Source organism: Euphorbia lathyris, chromosome 8, assembly GCF_963576675.1.
Source record: "Euphorbia lathyris chromosome 8, ddEupLath1.1, whole genome shotgun sequence".
Lineage (NCBI taxonomy): Eukaryota > Viridiplantae > Streptophyta > Magnoliopsida > Malpighiales > Euphorbiaceae > Euphorbia > Euphorbia lathyris.
In genome coordinates, this window is record NC_088917.1 from 16,896,837 (window position 1) to 16,915,979 (window position 19,143).

At 42.5% G+C, this 19,143-nt stretch overlaps 1 pseudogene; it reads right to left on the reverse strand.

The window, feature by feature from the left end:
* Positions 1-548: 548 nt before the first annotated feature.
* Positions 549-19,143, reverse strand: part of LOC136203867 (probable polygalacturonase At3g15720) — a 30,459-nt pseudogene continuing 11,864 nt past the window's right edge.

Genomic DNA, 19,143 nt, shown 5'->3' on the forward strand with positions numbered 1-19,143 from the left:
TTATCAAGATTGGAACACTCGGCCAATTGTTTTAATAGCCTTTGATAGTATGTTAAGGAACCCATTAAGGCAACACTGAATGGTTAAAGTTTAAGAATAGTTTTTATTATTATTAGGTGACAAAACTGAATTCTTAAAGACTTTATTAGGTATTATCAAACTAAACTACTTTTTAAGAATGGAATAAGGAGAGAAAATTGTATCCGTTGATGAATGAAAGGAATCAAAAGTTGGTTATAGCTGCAATTTTTTCAGGAATAATCAATCAGTAACTTTTCACTTTCGCATACGCTAACCTTCACAACTTGCACTGAAAATGGTTCTGAACACCGATTTGGTTACTTCTGATTTTTCTGACTTAATATGAATTTTCTGATTTTTGGTTTCGTAACTTCTGATTTTTCTTTAAGGTCATTATTAGAAGTTGTTTCTTAATCTTAAACAACGCTTTATGTATACTATTTGGAGTAAAACACCCAATAAGAAGAAAATGAAAAAATGAAAAAAACCCAATGGTCACTAAATAAATAAAAAAGAACAATATAGTCTTATATATATTTTGAAAGACAAGGTACAACAAGTATAGTCAAGGTAGAAGTTCCATTGACATGGTTACAAAAGGCATGAATCTGCTTTCCTGGGTTGGATGAGCTTATTAATATGATCCATTATTATATTACCACAACCTATTTTATCACAATCTAATGTAATTGCTTGCTTGCTGATGTTCCTTTAACTCCACTATATATTATTCCATTCACTTTTACGGCTACATCCTGCATTAAATAAAAAAAAAATTATTTATTTGTCTATTAATAAATTAATTCAAGTTTAACATAGTTTTATTATACCTTTTTTGCACATTTGTGTCCGTTGCAGTAATGTTGATCTATTATGATAGGGTTTTTAGAGTTATGAAGTATGATATCCCTGAATGAAATCTGATTAGCATGTCCTGATCCTCCCTAGATGGAACAAATAAATAAATAAAATATTGTTTTTTTTTTTATGAAAGGTTGGGACGAGAGAGCCTCTTGTCCCAGACATCCCGACTAGGTTGGCACCCCTAGACCAAGCACCCTAAAACCCGTTATATTAAATAAAAGCAAAAGTCTACAAAAGAGAAGAAAGGTAAATTAACAGAACCTAGGATGGCTAAAGCGTTAACCCCGTACTTTGCGAGAGCATCCGCAACTCGGTTTCCCTCACGGTAGATATGTGATATGTGGATGTTCATACCCGAAGCGATACCTAAACATTCCAACCATTCTTGCCGGAGCTTCCAAGGGACCTGAAGAGACCGGTGCTTAAACAAATTCACGACATAAATCGAGTCAGATTCCACCCACAGGTTCTGCCAGTTCTTTTCCCAAGCTAATTTTATCGCAAACATAGTAGCTTTCATCTCGGTGACATATGCAAAGCTAGAGGGAATAGGAAAGGCGAAGCACCCTTTCGGGTAACCCCCCGAATTGCGATAAACGCCACCAGCGCCGGCATTACCGGGAGTCCCGAGTGCAGAACCATCAACGTTCACTTTAGTCCAACCCGCTAGAGGAGCAATCCACCGAACCATGACGATGTTGGGAGCAGGAGGAGGACGGGCTGTCATCTGAAGGTTCGAAATGATGCTGTAGCTGGCCGGCGAACAGTAGGCTCGCTGTTTCTGTTGCGTTTCCTGAATCAAGCGCCGGAGTATCCCGACGGTGTTTTGGATTGAAGGGAGCGCCGCATTGAAAATAACTTCGTTTCTAACATACCAGATTAACCAAACACAAGAGACAACAGCTACCCTCCATAGCAAAGTAACCTGCACACAGAATTTAATGCTAAACAACGAGGCGAGGAAGTTATTCCAAATCGAGTTCGATGGAATTTGACATTCGAACCACCGCTGCAATTCGCGCCATAGGCCATCTGCAAAACAACAGTTTATAAATATGTGGTTAGTTGTTTCAGTGGTGGCGCAGCAAAGCACGCATCGGGGTGCCAATTGGATGCCGTATTCCTGGAGTATGTTTTGCGTCGGAAGACGGCCATACCACGATCTCCAAACGACCAGCAATCTAAAGGGCGGGATGTGTTGAAATAATAAACTTATAATTAATAGAGTCTTTAATTTGGTTCAGTGTATTATCCAAGAGTCATTTCTGTATCTGTATTTATAGAGTGTCCAAGAGTCATTTCTGTATCTGTGTCTGTATCTGTATTTATAGAGAGTTAATGTGGTTTACTAAGAGTCATGTTTGTAATCTATAAATACCTATCAATACAAGTAGTAAGACAAAAGAATTTTCTTCCATCAATTATACTCTTCCTCTGTTACCTTTGAAAGTTTATTTATTTGATCCAACAAATTTGGTATCAGAGCCAGCAAAAATTCTCTACAATGATGAATGGAATGATCTCATACAAATATCCACAACTATCAAAGGAAAACTATGATAATTGGTGCATTAGAATGAAGACTTTGTTGGGTTCCCAAGATGTATGGGAAATGGTAGAAACTGGATATGATCAGCCAGAGAATGAGGAGGAATTGACGAATGCTCAAAAAGTGAAAAGGAAGAAAGACCAACAAGCACTCTCTCTAATCCACATGTGTCTGGATGAGAATATGTTCGTGAAAATTTCGACTGCAACAACAACGAAGGAGGCATGGGAGATTCTCGAAAATTCCTTTAAGGGGAAAGATAAAGTAGTGAAGGTGCGTTTGCAAACCTTGAGAAGTGAGTATGAGAAACTCAAGATGAAAGAGTCAGAGAAAATTGATGAGTTCTTTAATAGAACTTTGGTAATTGTCAATCAGTTGAAGAGATATGGAGAAAAAATGGAGGATGTTCTTGTGATAGAAAAAATCCTTCGTTCTTTGACTCAGAAATTTGATTACGTGGTGACTGCCATTGAAGAATCAAAAGATCTGGAGACTATGTCTGTAGATCAACTCTTGGGTTGTTACAAGCCCATGAGGAGAGATTAAAAAATAGAGAAGAACCTGTGGCTCAAGTGTTGCAGGCGAAACTAGATTTGAATGATAAAGAAGAAAAGAAGCAATTTGAAGGTGGATATGGAAGGGGAAGAGGAAGATCAAGAGGTAGAGGCCGTGGCCGTGGCTGGAATCGTGGATATAATGGAAGAGGTAGAGGTGGTAGAAATTTCCACAATAATGAAGCAACAAATAATCAGCAATGGAATGCAAGAGGACGTGGTAGAGGCAACAATTTCCATGGCCATGGAAATAATTGGCATGGTCGTGATAAATCTTGTGTGCAATGTTACAATTGTCAAGAATTTGGGCATTATGCTGCTGAGTGTTGTAGATACCGAGTCGGAGGACCTGTGACGAAAACCTGTAACAAGACGGTCGAAGCGGTTGATTCCGGAAGTTTTAAAACAAAAATATATAATAAAGAAAGGAAAAGTTGATGGGAGTCGCGGTCGTCAAGAGGACGGCTCGTGAGTGCTCAGCGACGTGGCGCGAGCGCCTAGCGGCAGCCGACGCGTGTCCGACGATAGTTGGACGCACGCCCGACAGCGCGGGGCGCACGCTCGACGTGCATGCACAGCAGCGCGGAGCGCGCGTTCGACGACCGTTGGGCGCGCGCGCCCGACAGCGCGGGGCACACGCCCGACGGCCGCTGTGCGAGCGCGCCCGGCAGCCGCTGGGCGAGCGCCCAGCGACGTTGGGCGGACGCCCAACGCTCGTTGGGCGAATGCCCAACATCGGTTGGGCGCGCGCGCCCAACGCTGGTTGGGCGTACGCCCAACAATAGTTGGGCGTTCGCCCAACCATGTTGGGCGTTCGCCCAACATAAGTTGGGCGTCCGCCCAACTAGGTTGGGCGTTCGCCCAACTGGCTTTGGGCGATGCCCAATTTTATTTGGGCGTCGCCCAAAGCTTCCGGGATTCGTTGCCTATTTAAGGCACGGATCCCCATGCATTGAAGAGGAGGATTTTTTGAGAGCTTTCTCACTCTAGACATTTTTAGAGAGAGAAAGTGAATTTTTTTTTAGAAAAATATTTTTTTCTCAAAAAGTCTGAATTTCCCAAAAGTTAAAATTTTTACTAAAAAGACGAAAAACACAAAAAACCGGAAAATCACAACTCGTGAAATCGACCGACTTCGACTGTCAGATACCGATCTTGAGGTATTATCCGAGGACTAGACTCGTTTTATTTATTTAATTTATTTATTCATTTAATTTATTTTCTTATTTTATTTTTTTAGGATATAGTTTTTATTTATTTAGTTATTTATTTATCACGTCTTATTTAATTTTCCGTATTTATTTATTTTTGTCTGGTATTAAATAAACGTTCGTTTTTTATTTTGAAATAAAAAACCTCGTTTTAATATCCCAATGCGAACCGTGATCCGACCCAAAGGTAGTTCGGGATTAATAAAAACGTTGTAATTATAAGTTTTGAAAATATTTCGAAATAACGTTTTAAAATAAAACATCGTTTTAGGATTCTCCGTTATAGGCTATGATCCAATTTGGGTAGCTCGGAGGTCCAAAACGATAGAATAAATCTAATCTAAAGCTTTTGAATAAATCTGTAAAGTTTGGGGCTGTTTCTGTAATTTTGCCATTTCTGTACTAAAAGCAGTTTACCGACGGATTTTCCGTCGGTAAAGCTGCTGGAATTTTACAAAGTCTATTTTTGGACCTTTTCCTCATTTCTTTGACATTTATTCTTGTATATGTATATGTACAATTATGCAATATGTTTTTTTAAAGTATTTTTTGAGGTATATAACTAATAATTACTTATTATGTATTTATTTATTTTGTACATTTGGGTATCCTTTTCATTAATTTGATTTTGCAAAACTATATGTATATATTTTCTTTTAACTCATTTAAACTATATTGGGTGTTATTTACTTGGGCATTTTGGGGTAATTAATTAGTAGATGTTTTGAGGATAATTAGATGTTATTTTGATGTTTAATGTACATTTGGGAGGGTTATTTCCTATATATTTATTATAATAGTTATTTTGGGATATAAGGTTTATTTTTTATATTCTTAATGAACTTTGTTCATTGCTTTACATGTTTTTTTAATTAGGATAAAAGTGTATTATACTTAGTATCTTTCATTATCCTCATTATACGTATATTTAGTATCTTTTACTTATTTATTTTTTTATCTATAGATATATCCTTATTTTTAGATGAAAATGTATATATATATATATATGTATATTCACTTCACTTTTTGACCTTTATATGTATATATTTCCAATTTGTTTTACTTGGTGAATTTTGGGGATTTAAATGGTTCATTCTTGTGAATATATTCAAGTAAAGGTTAATTAAGTGAAAAGGGGAAAATAAATCACAAAAAAGAGAGTTTAATTTGTTGGTTTAAATTAAAGCTTTTCTAGATGTTCCCAAAGTGTAAATAACATTTTCTTGACATCTTTAAATCGTTTCCAAAATATCATGTTTTAAAAACCTTAATTCGTTCCAACGACGGATTAAGCGAACCTTGTAATTAAAACCGTTTCTTAAAGTTGCTTTTAATAATAGAGTTTTTGAATTGTTTTCCTAATTAAATGGTTTTGTACAAAATAAATTGACTTGTATGTTTAATCACGTTTTCTTGTTAAAATCTTTTATCTCAGCGTTTTCAAACGCTCGAGTCGTTCCAACGGCGGTTCGAGTGAACGCCATTAACGGGGTTTTGAAACGTACCTAAATCGTTCCAACGGCGATTAAGGTACGAACCATGTAAATAAACTCATTTTTGGGAAGTGAGCCTAGTTTAGAGTTAGTGTGTAGTACGGATCATAAATCACATTGTAAACAAATCAATTCTTTCTTCTCCCCCTCTCTCTCCTACATACTTTAAATTTATGCAAAATGGGTGACTCCTTACTAAAATGGCTTTCAAATAACATGCTCAAAACGGTTTTCAAAGCGAGAAAGAAAAGGTTTCAAATGAATTTTAAACTTAAAGAAATATGCGATTAGTCCGTTATCGCCTAACACGCTGAGTAGGAGACCGGTGGTTCATAACCGGGCGATGTCGGGGTGCCTAGTAGCCTTTCTCCGGAAAGGAGCTAGCCTTCTCGGCTCGTACCTAAGTTTTCCGAACCCTCACCGGTCTCCCGTAAGGGATCGGTGTTCATTTTCCCATTCGTGGGTGGCGACTCTTCCATACTCCGAGCTCCGGTCCTGCCGAGCAGCTTGATTCCACGATTGGTTACTTTCGGTGCCAATCACCGCTTACGTCGACATGAGGTGTCCACCCCCCGGTCCGCCCGGGAGATTAGGCCGCGGCACCTCGTCTAACAAGTGGCGACTCTGCTGGGGAAGCGAGAAATTTGATTCCGGAAGGCGTGTATTAAGCCCTTAACGGGGACGGATCGTATTATTTCTTTTCGTATGCATTCATAAGCATTATTGCAAACCTTTTGGGTAATTTCCGCGAAACCTCTAGCGAGAGTCCATTCGTCGCTCGAAAGAGGCTAGTGTAAGTTCCCCCTTACAGTAAGGCGCCAAAGGGTCCCCATCCATTCGTTAGGGGCGAATTTGTGCGGTCCTGTGAGGTCTCGCGATCAGCCGTGTCAGCATATAGTAGCCTTAGAAGTTGCCATAGGATTACCCGTTACCATTTTTGATGTGATGAATGAATCAGTTCGTGTTTTCAAATAGCCATGATACGTGTCTAATCCTAAAATATGTAAAGAAAATGAAACGATACGTTAATATATACTCTGAAACCGATGTACAAACTACCCCAAACATCGAAACGATTCGAACTAAAGACGACTTAGTCATCTCGTATGAATGAACTTGTGCGACCCGCCTGGTCCCTTTCCGTGTCCCGAAGAAGGCGCATATTCAGGAAATGCGTTATGACGTAAGCACGTATTAGTATGAATCGGTTTGGTATTAAGGATAGTTATATCTTGATTCAAAAGACTATATTAACAGTAGCCGTTATTCACATTCTTTAAATAGGTTGGGATAAAACGAAATTATGATAAAACGAAAACGAAGAACATTTCTGTTTTGAACGACCCCGTTGTAACGTAAAGAGTTTTGTAAACGTGGCCCGTCCCTTCCGAATAAAAGACAAGCTCTTACGTTATACCTTGCGTTGTTCTAAGGAGAAATGGACGTATCCGCAAAAGTGACTAAGAAAATAAAAGGAAAACAAAAATAAAAACGACCAAAATTATTCCGTATCTACGATATATGTCAATCCCGAGAGTAGTTAAAGAAAATAAACCAATATCGTTAAATACGTGCCTCGAACGGGTAAATACGCCGTTTAAAATCACGAAGCTGAATTAAAGAAACCGCATGATTGCACCATATGGACGAGACTGTGGGTTTGATTAATGGCTCGATCATTTAGATCGTTACCAAAACTACAAGAAATATGCCCCGACATGCGTGTTTGCTTAACTCGTGCCGAAATGAAAAAGAACGGTAATATCCCTGCTTCGAATAAGCATGCGATTCAACGAAACGTTGATTTTCTATAACCACGCTAGGATGATATATCCCGTAAATTGGAAGAAATAAAGAGTTGTTATTAGCCGAAAGATTATCGTGCGCTCAAATAAGACTCGCCGTCTTTTCACGTAGCAAAAACGAGCAAACGGATTCTTAACGCTAAAAAACAAACACATTACGCGATGAGTCTGTTCCTTAAAAGTGCTTTCATCACTAAATAAACACGTGGTTACGTCTCTCGATAGATCCAAAAGATCCTGTTGTAATCCAAAAATCGAGACACGAACCCACGCGAATAAAAGGGAACGAGTCATTGTCAATAAACGAACGATTGAACCAAAAGAATAACTCGTACCGCATCTAAAAATTTGAGACGCGCTCGAAGGGAGTCAAAACTCGAATTACCGCGTCTCGCAAAATGACAAAAGACGAGTTATTCCGAAAGGACAATCCAACTTGGTCGATATCTTAGTCACTGAACGTTGATACGTCAAAACGAACTGTATTGTCTGATAGATGATTTATTTTTTCGTAATAATCATCGGCATCACGCGTCCCCTGGACCGCAATGTGAGCCCCAAACCAAAACCCTAGGAAAGAGACTTGGACCATCGAGTGTGTGGAGGAATAAGGGTGGAAGAGAGATGCTGTGATACGTGTAATTAGACTGACGTTTGTTCTTATCTTATATATCCGTAAATAAATAAACGCACACACCACGAATCATGCATATAAAATCATGCATACATACTAATGGACGTCGTTCACGCAGACTTCATCATTAAGCGGTTGTGGTTCCGCAAGAGTAATCGGCTAGTCAGGCAGTTTGATCAGTTACAGATCATCAGTTCCGAATCAGCAGTTGTGACGTCCGAATCATCGTTGTCCGAATCAGCTCAATCTTCGGTCAGTATGTCTATGCCAGATGAGAGAATATCAGGGGTAGATAGAGTGGTAAACAACCTCAACGATCAGTTAACCGCAATTTTAGTCCAGCTGGACGAGCTTGCAATTAAGAGTAACAAGAGTGGCAGTAAACCAGCTAAGAGCATTGTGAGCACGGGTCCCCGTTTTGGAAATAACTATCAAGATTGCGTAACAAGCAGTTTGGGAAAGAGAAAACAAAGGGAAGAGGAATGGAAGCAGCACATCACTCATGAAGTGCATGATCTATGCGGGGTAGGCTCTGGGAGTCAGGATTTTTATAACTTGAAGAACTGCTTATCGGCGACTGCTTTGCCTTTGAAATTCCAGCTCCCGAACATGAAGAAGTTCGATGGAACTGGGGATCCTACCGCCCATGTGAACCAATATGTGGCAGCAATGAAACATATAATTCTGACTGAGGAACAAATCCTAGGGTTGTTCAGCGCCTATCTGGAAGGAGTTACCCTCATGTGGTTTCATGCATTGCCACTAGGAACGAAGAGAGATTGGAAAGAACTAGCGAAGGTATTCATCACCCAATTTAGCTTCAACACTATGTTTGAGGTTACTTTGAGGGAGCTAGAGAGCACCAAGCAGCAGGTTGGGGAGTCTTTGTCCGACTTTGTGAGTAGGTGGAGAGCTAAGGCAGCAGTTGTGAAACAAAAGCCGTCGGAGCAACACTTTGCCGTATGTTAAGAATGAGTTGCGGTGCAGGCCTTTCACTGATTTTAATCAGATGTATGGCTACACTTTGACAATTGAGGGGGATGGAGAGCCGAAAAGAGCTTGTACTAAGTGGACGAAGTCGGGGTATAGTGCCGGAGGGCCAAGTACTAATATAGAACCTACCGCAGTGAAAGTGCTTGAACTTAACGCTATGGGGAAAAGGCAGTTCGCCCAATTTGATCTGACCTATGCAAAAGTTTTCGAATGATTGCAGAAAAAGGAGTTGCTGAAAGCCCTTACTCCCAAGAACAAGACAGGACCCACACTGCGGATGATAACCAGGGGGTATTGCGAGTTCCATAGTAACTACGGGCACACCATTGAAAATTATGAGAGGCTAAAGCATGAGATCCAGGATCTGATTGATAAAAAGAAAATAGTCGACCCATCGTCAGCAAACCCTCCCCTTAGGTGCAATCCATCGCCTAGTCATAGGGTGAGCGCAATTAGATCTGGGTTGGAAGAGAGCTTTGTGGTGGAGTCATTCTGCGAATTTAAGGAGGACTGTTGGACTCCAATGAGAAAAGGAATGTGGGAAATGGTTTATACGTGTCTGTTTTGGAGGAAGAGCCAACCGAAGAAGTGATGGACGATAAAACTAAAACTGAGGAAACCGAGGAAGTATCATCTCGGAGGATCATGCCTGTGTTGAAATTGTTTAGTGGGGTAGAAGACCCCGAAGCTCATTTGTATGGATATGTGTGTGCTATGTTTGGGGAGCCATACAAAGTGGAAAAAGTCGCTCCATGGTTCTATCTTTCGCTGGTGGGCGAACCTTTGAAGTGGTTTCAATCGCTACCTGACTCGACTAAGCATGATTGGTCACTGATGTCAAGCTTGTTTTTGATGAAGTATCGAAGAGATAAAACACAGGCAGGGGAACATAGCGCGATGCAAATTGGGCCTATCAAACATCCGTTTCCGACTGTCAGCAAGTATAATGAAGGGAAGGACCCCATGGAGCACCTGCATTTTTATCTGTCGGCTATGGGTCCTCTAGGTTTCAAAGAGGAGGAGATTACGAGCTTTTTTTGCAACTCATTGGCAGGAGAGTCACTGGTGTGCTACATGTCTCTTCCAATGCACGTTAAAGCAGATTGGGCAAAAATGACTAAGATATTCATCAAGAAGTACACCGCAGGGGGATACCCAGAGGAAGTGCCGATGTTACCCGATGAGGAGACACTTGAGGCGGTGTTAACCATGGCTAAGTACAAAGGAGATGAGAACCCCATCGACCACATAAACTGTTTTCGTGCCTACATGTTTGACGCAGGAGAAGCTTTGATGTGGCACCGAATGCTCTCGGCAAAGGCAAAAGGGGACTGGGGGTCCCTCATGGAGGCTTTCGTGCAGAGATATGAGATGTACATCCCATGGACTGGGTCGTTGGAAGATTTAGGAAGGATCAAGCAATTTCTCGAGGAAGCATTCGTGGATTATGCTAGGAGATGGAAGTTCAAGTATGCCTCATGTTGGGTCACCTTGAGCGATCAGGAGCAACTCATGTGTATCCGAAGGGGTGCTATTCCACTCGTCGCTAGAAGAATGAATGGAGTGTTCCTCAGGGACTATGAAGAACTGATAGGCTGGGCTCGGTATGGATAGTCGGACCCTTCCTACATAAATCCGAACGTCCCTCACATAATGGATCTAATGGTCGTGGATATTTGGGGAAGTTCCTCCGACGAGGATGGTATCAATCAGAGAGTTCCGATCAACATCTGGGATGAGTCTGATGATGAGCGGAAAATGGCTGCTAGCACCGAAGGAAAGATTCTGCCAGGTTTTGAGATCTTCAATGATGTTACCGACTGGGACAAAGGAGAAGCAAGCTGTTTCATCGAGGAGATCATGATGTTAGATCTTAATATCGAGGAACAAATGATCACTATTGAGGCCACCGTGGAAGCGGTGGATGAGCCCAGTACCTCTAAGACTTATGAGAAACTCGAGAACCCTGTTGATGACAACTAGATTACCGCTTTGTTTGAATCTGATGATGTACTCACCAATACTATCAATGAAATGAATTCTGATTTTGCTTACTTGCTTGATGTTGGTTTTGATCATTCCATGCATTCTCATTCATATAACATGCCTACATTTGAAATCAATACAATAGAAATGTCAACTTTCAATCTTGGCACGGATGAAAATCCTAAACTTATACAAATTGCTCAAGAATTAACTATTGAAGAGAGGAAAGAATTTGAGAGAATAATTAAAAAAAAATACGAAATAGTGTTTGCTTGGACGTATGAAGACATGCCAGGAATTGATAAATCCATCGTAGCTCACCGTATTCCAACATACCCCGAGGCTAAGCCTGTGAAACATAAGCTCCGATGCATGAGGCCGGAATGGGCAGATAAGATCAGGGAAGAAGTGAAGAAACAGTTAGAGGCAGGTTTCATCGAAGTAATTGAATATCCGCCATAGGTGGCAAATGTAGTGCCAATCGCAAAAAAGGACGGTAAGGTGCGAATGTGCGTCGACTATAGAGATCTCAACAAGGCTTGAAGATGAATTCGCATTGCCTCGCATCGATGTAGTGATCGATAATGCAGCATCAAGTGTCTTGCACACGAATGTGGATGGCGTCATGTGCTACATGCAGGTTCAGATGGCCGAGAAGCACAAAGCAAAGACCTCGTTCACTACTGAGTGGGGGACATATTGCTATAGAGTAATGCCATTTGGTTTTAAAAAAAACGCCGGGGCAACTTATCAGCGAATGGCTACGGCACTGTTCCACGACATAATACACAAAGAGGTGGAGGTCTATATGGATGACATGATGGTCAAGTCAGAGACAAGAGAAGGGCATTTCGTGGCACTTGGAAAGTTTTTGGCCCGAATCGCAGAATTCAAGCTAAGGTTGAACCCGAAGAAGTGCTTCTTTGGCGTTTCCTCGGGGGAAATCCTAGGCTATGTAATCAACAATAAGGGGATTGAGGCGGATCCCGATAAAGTGAAATCCATACAGGAAATGCCGGCATCAAAGAATGAGAAAGAAGTGAGAGGATTCCTGGGGCAGGTTCAGTATATCAGTCGGTTCATAGCAAGACTCACTGCAATCTGCGAGCCGATCTTTAAGTTGCTACGAAAAGATCAACCCACGATTTGGAATGATAAGTGTCAGCAAGCCTTAGAGAACGTCCGGAACCACTTGTCTAATCCGCCAGTCCTGAGACCGCCTAAACTTGGAAAACCGCTTCTCCTCTATGTAGCAATCGAAGAGCGATCTATTGGAGCAATGCTGGCCCAAGAAGGAGACACCGGTGTGGAGCACGCGGTGTATTATTTGAGTAAGAAGTTCCTGGAATACGAGCTTAAGTATAACATGATCGAAAAGACGTGCGTGGCAGTAGTATGGCTAACAAAGAAACTACGACACTATTTTCAATCTTACAAAGTGATCATTATTTCCCGGATGGATCCCGTAAAGTATCTGTACCGAACTCCGTCTCTAACAGGGAAGCTAGCCCGATGGTTGTTGCTCTTGTCCGAATTTGATATCGAATATGTAACGAAGAAGGTTGTCAAGGGGAGAGCTGTAGCAGAATTCCTGACCAACCAACCTCTGAACGCAGAAGAGGAAGAGATAAACTATGATTTCCCCGATGAGCACTTGAACGCAATAGAAGTTATACCGTGAAAAATGTTCTTCGATGGAGCGGTTAATTCGAATGGAGCCGGAGTAGGAGTGCTACTCATCTCACCAGAGGGAGAAAGGATCCCGATGGCAAAGAAGCTATCCTTCCCTCTCACCAATAATATGGCCGAATATGAAGCTTGCATCTATGGGTTGGAGTCATTAGCAGCACTGGGAGCATCATATGTTGAAATCTGGGATGACTCAAAGCTAATTATCGAACAAGCGCATGGGAAACTGGGAAGTAAGGGAGGAAAGGTTGCGTCCATACCTAGACCAGTTGGAGAGATTAGCGCAGAGATTCAGCGAGTGTCGTTTTTATCACATTCCTCGAGCGCAGAACCAGGCAGCGGATGCTTTGGCCACTTTGGTATCAGTATGGGATAACCCTCGGAACCTTGCCTCGAAGCCTTTGGTATTGAAGAGGTCTCACAAACCATGCTACGAAGATGTAATGCTGTTGGGGGCAGATGAAAAGCCTTGGTATTTCGATATCGTAAACTTCATGAAGAGTGGAACATACCCGGCAGAATCAGAACTTAGGGATCAGGTTGTGATTAGAAGGTTAGCTCAGCAGTTCGTCATCCACAACGACTTGCTTTACAAAAGGCACACCGATGGTTTACAACTAAGGTGCTTGGATGCGGGAGAAGCCCGTGAGGCAATGGAGTCAGTACACTCGGGAATTTGTGGGGCCCATATGGGAGGAGCAGTATTGGCAAAGAAAATCATAAGGCAAGGCTTCTATTGGCTCACCATGTAAAGAGATTGTAACGAGTATGCGAAGAAATGCCATGATTGTCAAATCCACGGAGATTATAATCACTTACCAGCTATGGAATTGCACGTGTTAGCACCCATTTGGCCGTTTGCGGCTTGGGGCATTGATATCATCGGGGAGGTGAGGCCTAATGCATCAAACGGACACAAATTCATTGCAGTCGCCATTGATTACTTCACCAAGTGGGTAGAGGCAGAATCATTTAGCAAGTTGGGGTCTAAACAGATGAGGAAGTTCATTGAAAAGCACTTGATCACCAGGTTCGGAGTGCCTCATCACATGATCACGGATAATGGGGTCCAGTTTTAAGGAGAAGTGAAAAGTCTATTCCAAGAATACGGTATTGAACATCATAGGTCTTCTTCGTATCGTCCGCAAGCTAATGGCGCAGTAGAAGCGGCTAATAAGAACCTTAAAAGGATTCTCGTAAAGACAGTAGAATCGCACCGGAACTGGCACGAACAGCTTCCACTCGCTTTATGGGCTTATCGCACGATGATTAGGAGGTCAACTGGGGCAACACCGTTCTCCTTAGTGTATGGGGCAGAAGCAGTCCTGCCAATTGAGATTGAAAAACGATCGCTGAGAATCGCGGTAGAAGCAGAGATTCCCGAGACAGAATGGGTGAAGAACCGATATGAACAGTTGGCGTTGGAGGCTCTTTACCATGTGCAGTTATATCAAAGAAGGATGGCCCGGGCCTTTAACAAAAAGGTCAAGGCCAGCCCTATCAAGGAAGGGGATATGGTGCTGAAACAGATCCGAGTGACACACACCGACCCTAGGGGCAAGTTTAGACCTAACTGGGAAGGGCCGTTCTTCGTGAAGAAGATACTAAGCAAGGGAGCGGTGAAGTTAACTACTATGGACGGCATGGAGTTCTCCGAACCTACCAATCTGGATAGGCTTAAGAAATACTTTTCGTAAAAAAAAAGAGAAAGAAATAAAAATTCCCGATAGGTCGAAAACCCGCAAAGGGCGACCTATGCAACAATAAGGGACATCCCAATGGGTGAAAACCCGAAAGGGCGTTCATTTGAAAATTCCGGGATAATAAAAGGAGAGTTGAAAAATCGCTGGGATCTGAAAACCGAAAAAAGGCGAGTCCTGGTAACAGTAGTTGTATCTTGAGCAATTATAAAAATAATGTATAAGCGGCTAAGTATTTCTGTTGTTTGTAAATAAATAAAGGCATGAATATATTTGAAGAGAATGATTGGAATTATTATGATCGACTGAATGCATGGTATTGTAAGTCATGAGTTATACATTTTTTTTCCCCACCACCAAATAAAAAGCCTACCCAAATATCTTTTTCACATATACCCGCCATACATCACGGTAGTACTAATAAAGTTGTAAACCGAAATAATGACGGGACTATCAATGAGAAGGAATCCCAAAGTCCCAAAATCCCTCAAACGAATCAAAGCCTCCGAAGTAAGGTTCCCACTCCTTGGCAACTCGGCGGCTCTCCACCGCAATCCGCAAACTCCCCTCAGCAGCTCGCTGGGCTTCTATATCCACACGGCTCCTCTCCTCGGTTGCTCGGCCTCGCTCCTCCCAGTTGGAGCGCTCATCCTCCTTATCCCGACTACGATGTCTGATCTGAGCGTCAGCATCTAGTAGCCACTCCCCTTGCCCAACCGCCACGTTCTCCTATAATCTTCGGTCAATAGAATGGAGGTCTCCCTGTAAAGAAAATAGGAGGGAAGCAATGTATAAAAAAAAAAGAAGAGAAAGAGAGAGAAAAATATTCATTCATAATCATGTGCATACATATCACTACACTAGGTCATACCATAAAAATATTCACCAGATGGTGGGCGTGACTCAAGTCAAGCCGCAGGCAGAAATACTCGGATAGCTCCAAGAAATCCGTGCGAGTTTAGGCAGGCTCCGATAGGTAAATTAAAATTCGATCAATGGGCACAGGCCCCGCTATGGACTGTGGTCTACGGCATTATCAATGGGCACAGGCCCCGCTATGGACTGTGGTCTACGGCATTATCAATGGGCACAGGCCCCGCTACGGACTGCGGTCTACGGCATCATCAATGGGCACAGGCCCCGCTACGGACTGCGGTCTACGGCATCATCAATGGGCACAGGCCCCGCTACGGACTGCGATCTACGACATCATCAATGGGCACAGGCCCCGCTACGGACTGCGCTCTACGGCATCATCAATGGGCTCAGGCCCCGCTACGGACTGCGGTCTACGGCATTATCAATGGGCACAGGCCCCGCTACGGGCTGCGGTCTACGGCATCACCAACGGGCACAGGCCCCGCTACGGACTGCGGTCCACGACATCATCAATAGGCACATGCCCTGCTACGAACTTTGGTCTACGGTATCATCGACTCCGGTCAAACGCAGACGCGACTGCGGTCACAAACTCTCGGACGAGTGATAATGCCCAAATATCAAAGCGCCTGCGGTCACAAACTCTCGGACGAGTGATAAAGCCTAAATATCAAAGCGACTGCGGTCACAAACTCTCGGACGAGTGATAAAGCCCAAATATCAAAGCGATTGCGGTCAAAAACTCTCGGACGAGTGATAAAGCCCAAATATCAAAGCGACTGCGGTCAAAAACTCTCGGACGAGTGATAAAGCCCAGCTATCATCATCAAAGGACGCCTGCAATCGATGTAGAGATTAGGGTCGAACGGTTGATTTGGAGATGTGCAAACGAAAGGACGCCTGCGATCGATGTATAGATTAGGGTCGAATGTTCGATTTGGAGATCTACAATACAAGAAAACGCCTGCGATCGATGTAGAGATTAGGGTAGAACGATGGATTTTGAGATATGCAAAATGAGAGGATGCCCGCGATCGATGTATAGATTAGGGTTGAACGGTTGATTTAGAGATATGCAAAACGAGAGGACGCCCACAATCGATGTATAGATTAGGGTCGAACAGTTGATTTAGAGATATACAAACGAAATAATTTTACCTGCGGTTGATTTAGAAACTAGGGTAGCTGGAAAGAGCAATCTTACCTGCGGTTGATTTGGAGACTAGGGTAGCTAGAAAGAGCAACTTTACCTGCGGTTGATTCAGAGACTAGGGTAGCTGGAAAGAGCAATTTTACCTGCGTTTGATTTAGAGACTAGGGTAGCTGGAAAGAGCAATTTTACCTGCGGTTGATTTGAAAACTAGGGTAGCTAGAAAGAGCAACTTTACCTACGGTCGATTTAGACTAGGGTCGCTAGAAAGAGCAATTTTACCTGTGGTTGATTTAGAGACTAGGGTAGCTGGAAAGAGCAAATTTACCTGCGGTTGATTTAGAAACTAGGGTAGCTGGAAAGAGCAATTTTACCTGCGGTTGATTTGGAGACTAGGGTAGCTAGAAAGAGCAACTTTACCTGCGGTCGATTTAGGCTAGGGTCGCTAGAGAGAGCAATGTTACCTGCGGTCGATTTAGACTAGGGTCGCTAAAGAGAGCAATTTTACCTGCGGTTGATTTGGAAACTAGGGTAGCTAGAAAGAGCAACTTTACATGCGGTCGATTTAGACTAGGGTCGCTAGATAGAGCTATATACCTGCGGTCGATTTAGAGACTAGGATCGCCGAAAGGAGCGTTCGTCTGCAGTCGATTCAGAGGTAAGGGCGGGACAACCGAGGCGAAGATCGAAGACAAAGCCGGAGCATGCAGCGTGGAGATCAGGTATTCTTCCTCCTACTCTATATGTGTCTTTTACTTTAATATATTTCCATTGCATGTGCCGTGCTAGTAAAAAACATTTTCAAAACACACACATCACTGTCAAAATAGAAAAGTAGGGGCAACTGTAGACACCGAGTCGGAGGACCTGTGACGAAAACCTGTAATAAGACGGTCGAAGCGGTTGATTCCGGAAGTTTTAAAACAAAAATATATAATAAAGAAAGGAAAAGTTGATGGGAGTCGCGATCGTCAAGTGGACGGCTTGCGAGTGCTCAGCGACGTGGCGCGAGCGCCTAGCGGCAGCCGATGCGTGTCCGACGACAGTTGGACGCACGCTCGGAAGCGCGGGGCGCACGCTCGACATCCGCTGGACGTGCACACCCGGCAGCGCGGAGCGCACGTTCGACGATCGTTGGGCGCGGGCGCCCGACAGCGCGGGGCGCACGCCCGACGGCCGCTGGGCGCACGCCCGACGGCAGCTGGGCGAGCGCGCCCGGCAGCCGCTGGGCGAGCGCCCAGCGACGTTGGGCGGACGCCCAACATCAGTTGGGCGCGCGCGCCCAATGCTGATTGGGCGCGCGCGCCCAATGCTGATTGGGCGCGCGCCCAACTGAGGTTGGGCGTACGCCCAACGATAGTTGGGCGTTCGCCCAACCATGTTGGGCGTTCGCCCAACTGAGGTTGGGCGTCCGCCCAACGAGAGTTGGGCGTTCGCCCAACATAAGTTGGGCGTCCGCCCAACTAGGTTGGGCGTTCGCCCAACTGGCTTTGGGCGACGCCCAATTTTATTTGGGCGTCGCCCAAAGCTTCCGGGATCAGTTGCCTATTTAAGGCACGGATCCCCATGCATTGAAGAGGAGGATTTTTGGAGAGCTTTCTCACTCTAGACATTTTTAGAGAGAGAAAGTGAATTTTTTTTGAGAAAAATATTTTTTTCTCAAAAAGTCCGAATTTCCCAAAAGTTCAAATTTTTACTAAAAAGACGAAAAACACAAAAAACCGGAAAATCACAACTCGTGGAATCGACCGACTTTGACTGTCAGATACCGATATTGAGGTATTATCCGAGGACTAGACTCGTTTTATTTATTTAATTTATTTATTCATTTAATTTATTTTCTTATTTTATTTTTTTAGGATATAGTTTTTATTTATTTAGTTATTTATTTATCACGTCTTATTTAATTTCCCGTATTTATTTATTTTTGTCTCGTATTAAATAAACGTTCGTTTTTTGTTTTGAAATAAAAAACCTCGTTTTAATATCCCAATACGAACCGTGATCCGACCCAAAGGTAGTTCGGGATTAATAAAAACGTTGTAATTATAAGTTTTGAAAATATTTCGAAATAACGTTTTAAAATAAAACATGGTTTTAGGATTCTCCGTTACAGGCTATGATCCAATTTGGGTAGCTCGGAGGTCCAAAACGATAGAATAAATCTAATCTAAAGCTTTTGAATAAATCTGTAAAGTTTGGGGCTGTTTCTGTAATTTTGCCATTTCTGTCACTAAAAGCAGTTTACCGACGGATTTTCCGTCGGTAAAGCTGCTGGAATTTTACAAAGTCTATTTTTGGACCTTTTCCTCATCTCTTTGACATTTATTCTTGTATATGTATATGTACAATTATGCAATATGTTTTTTTAAAGTATTTTTGAGGTATATAACTAATAATTACTTATTATGTATTTATTTATTTTGTACATTTGGGTATCATTTTCATTAATTTGATTTTGCAAAACTATATGTATATATTTTCTTTTAACTCATTTAAACTATATTGGGTGTTATTTTAGAGGGTTATTTACTTGGGCATTTTGGGGTAATTAATTAGTAGATGTTTTGAGGATAATTAGATGTTATTTTGATGTTTAATGTACATTTGGGAGG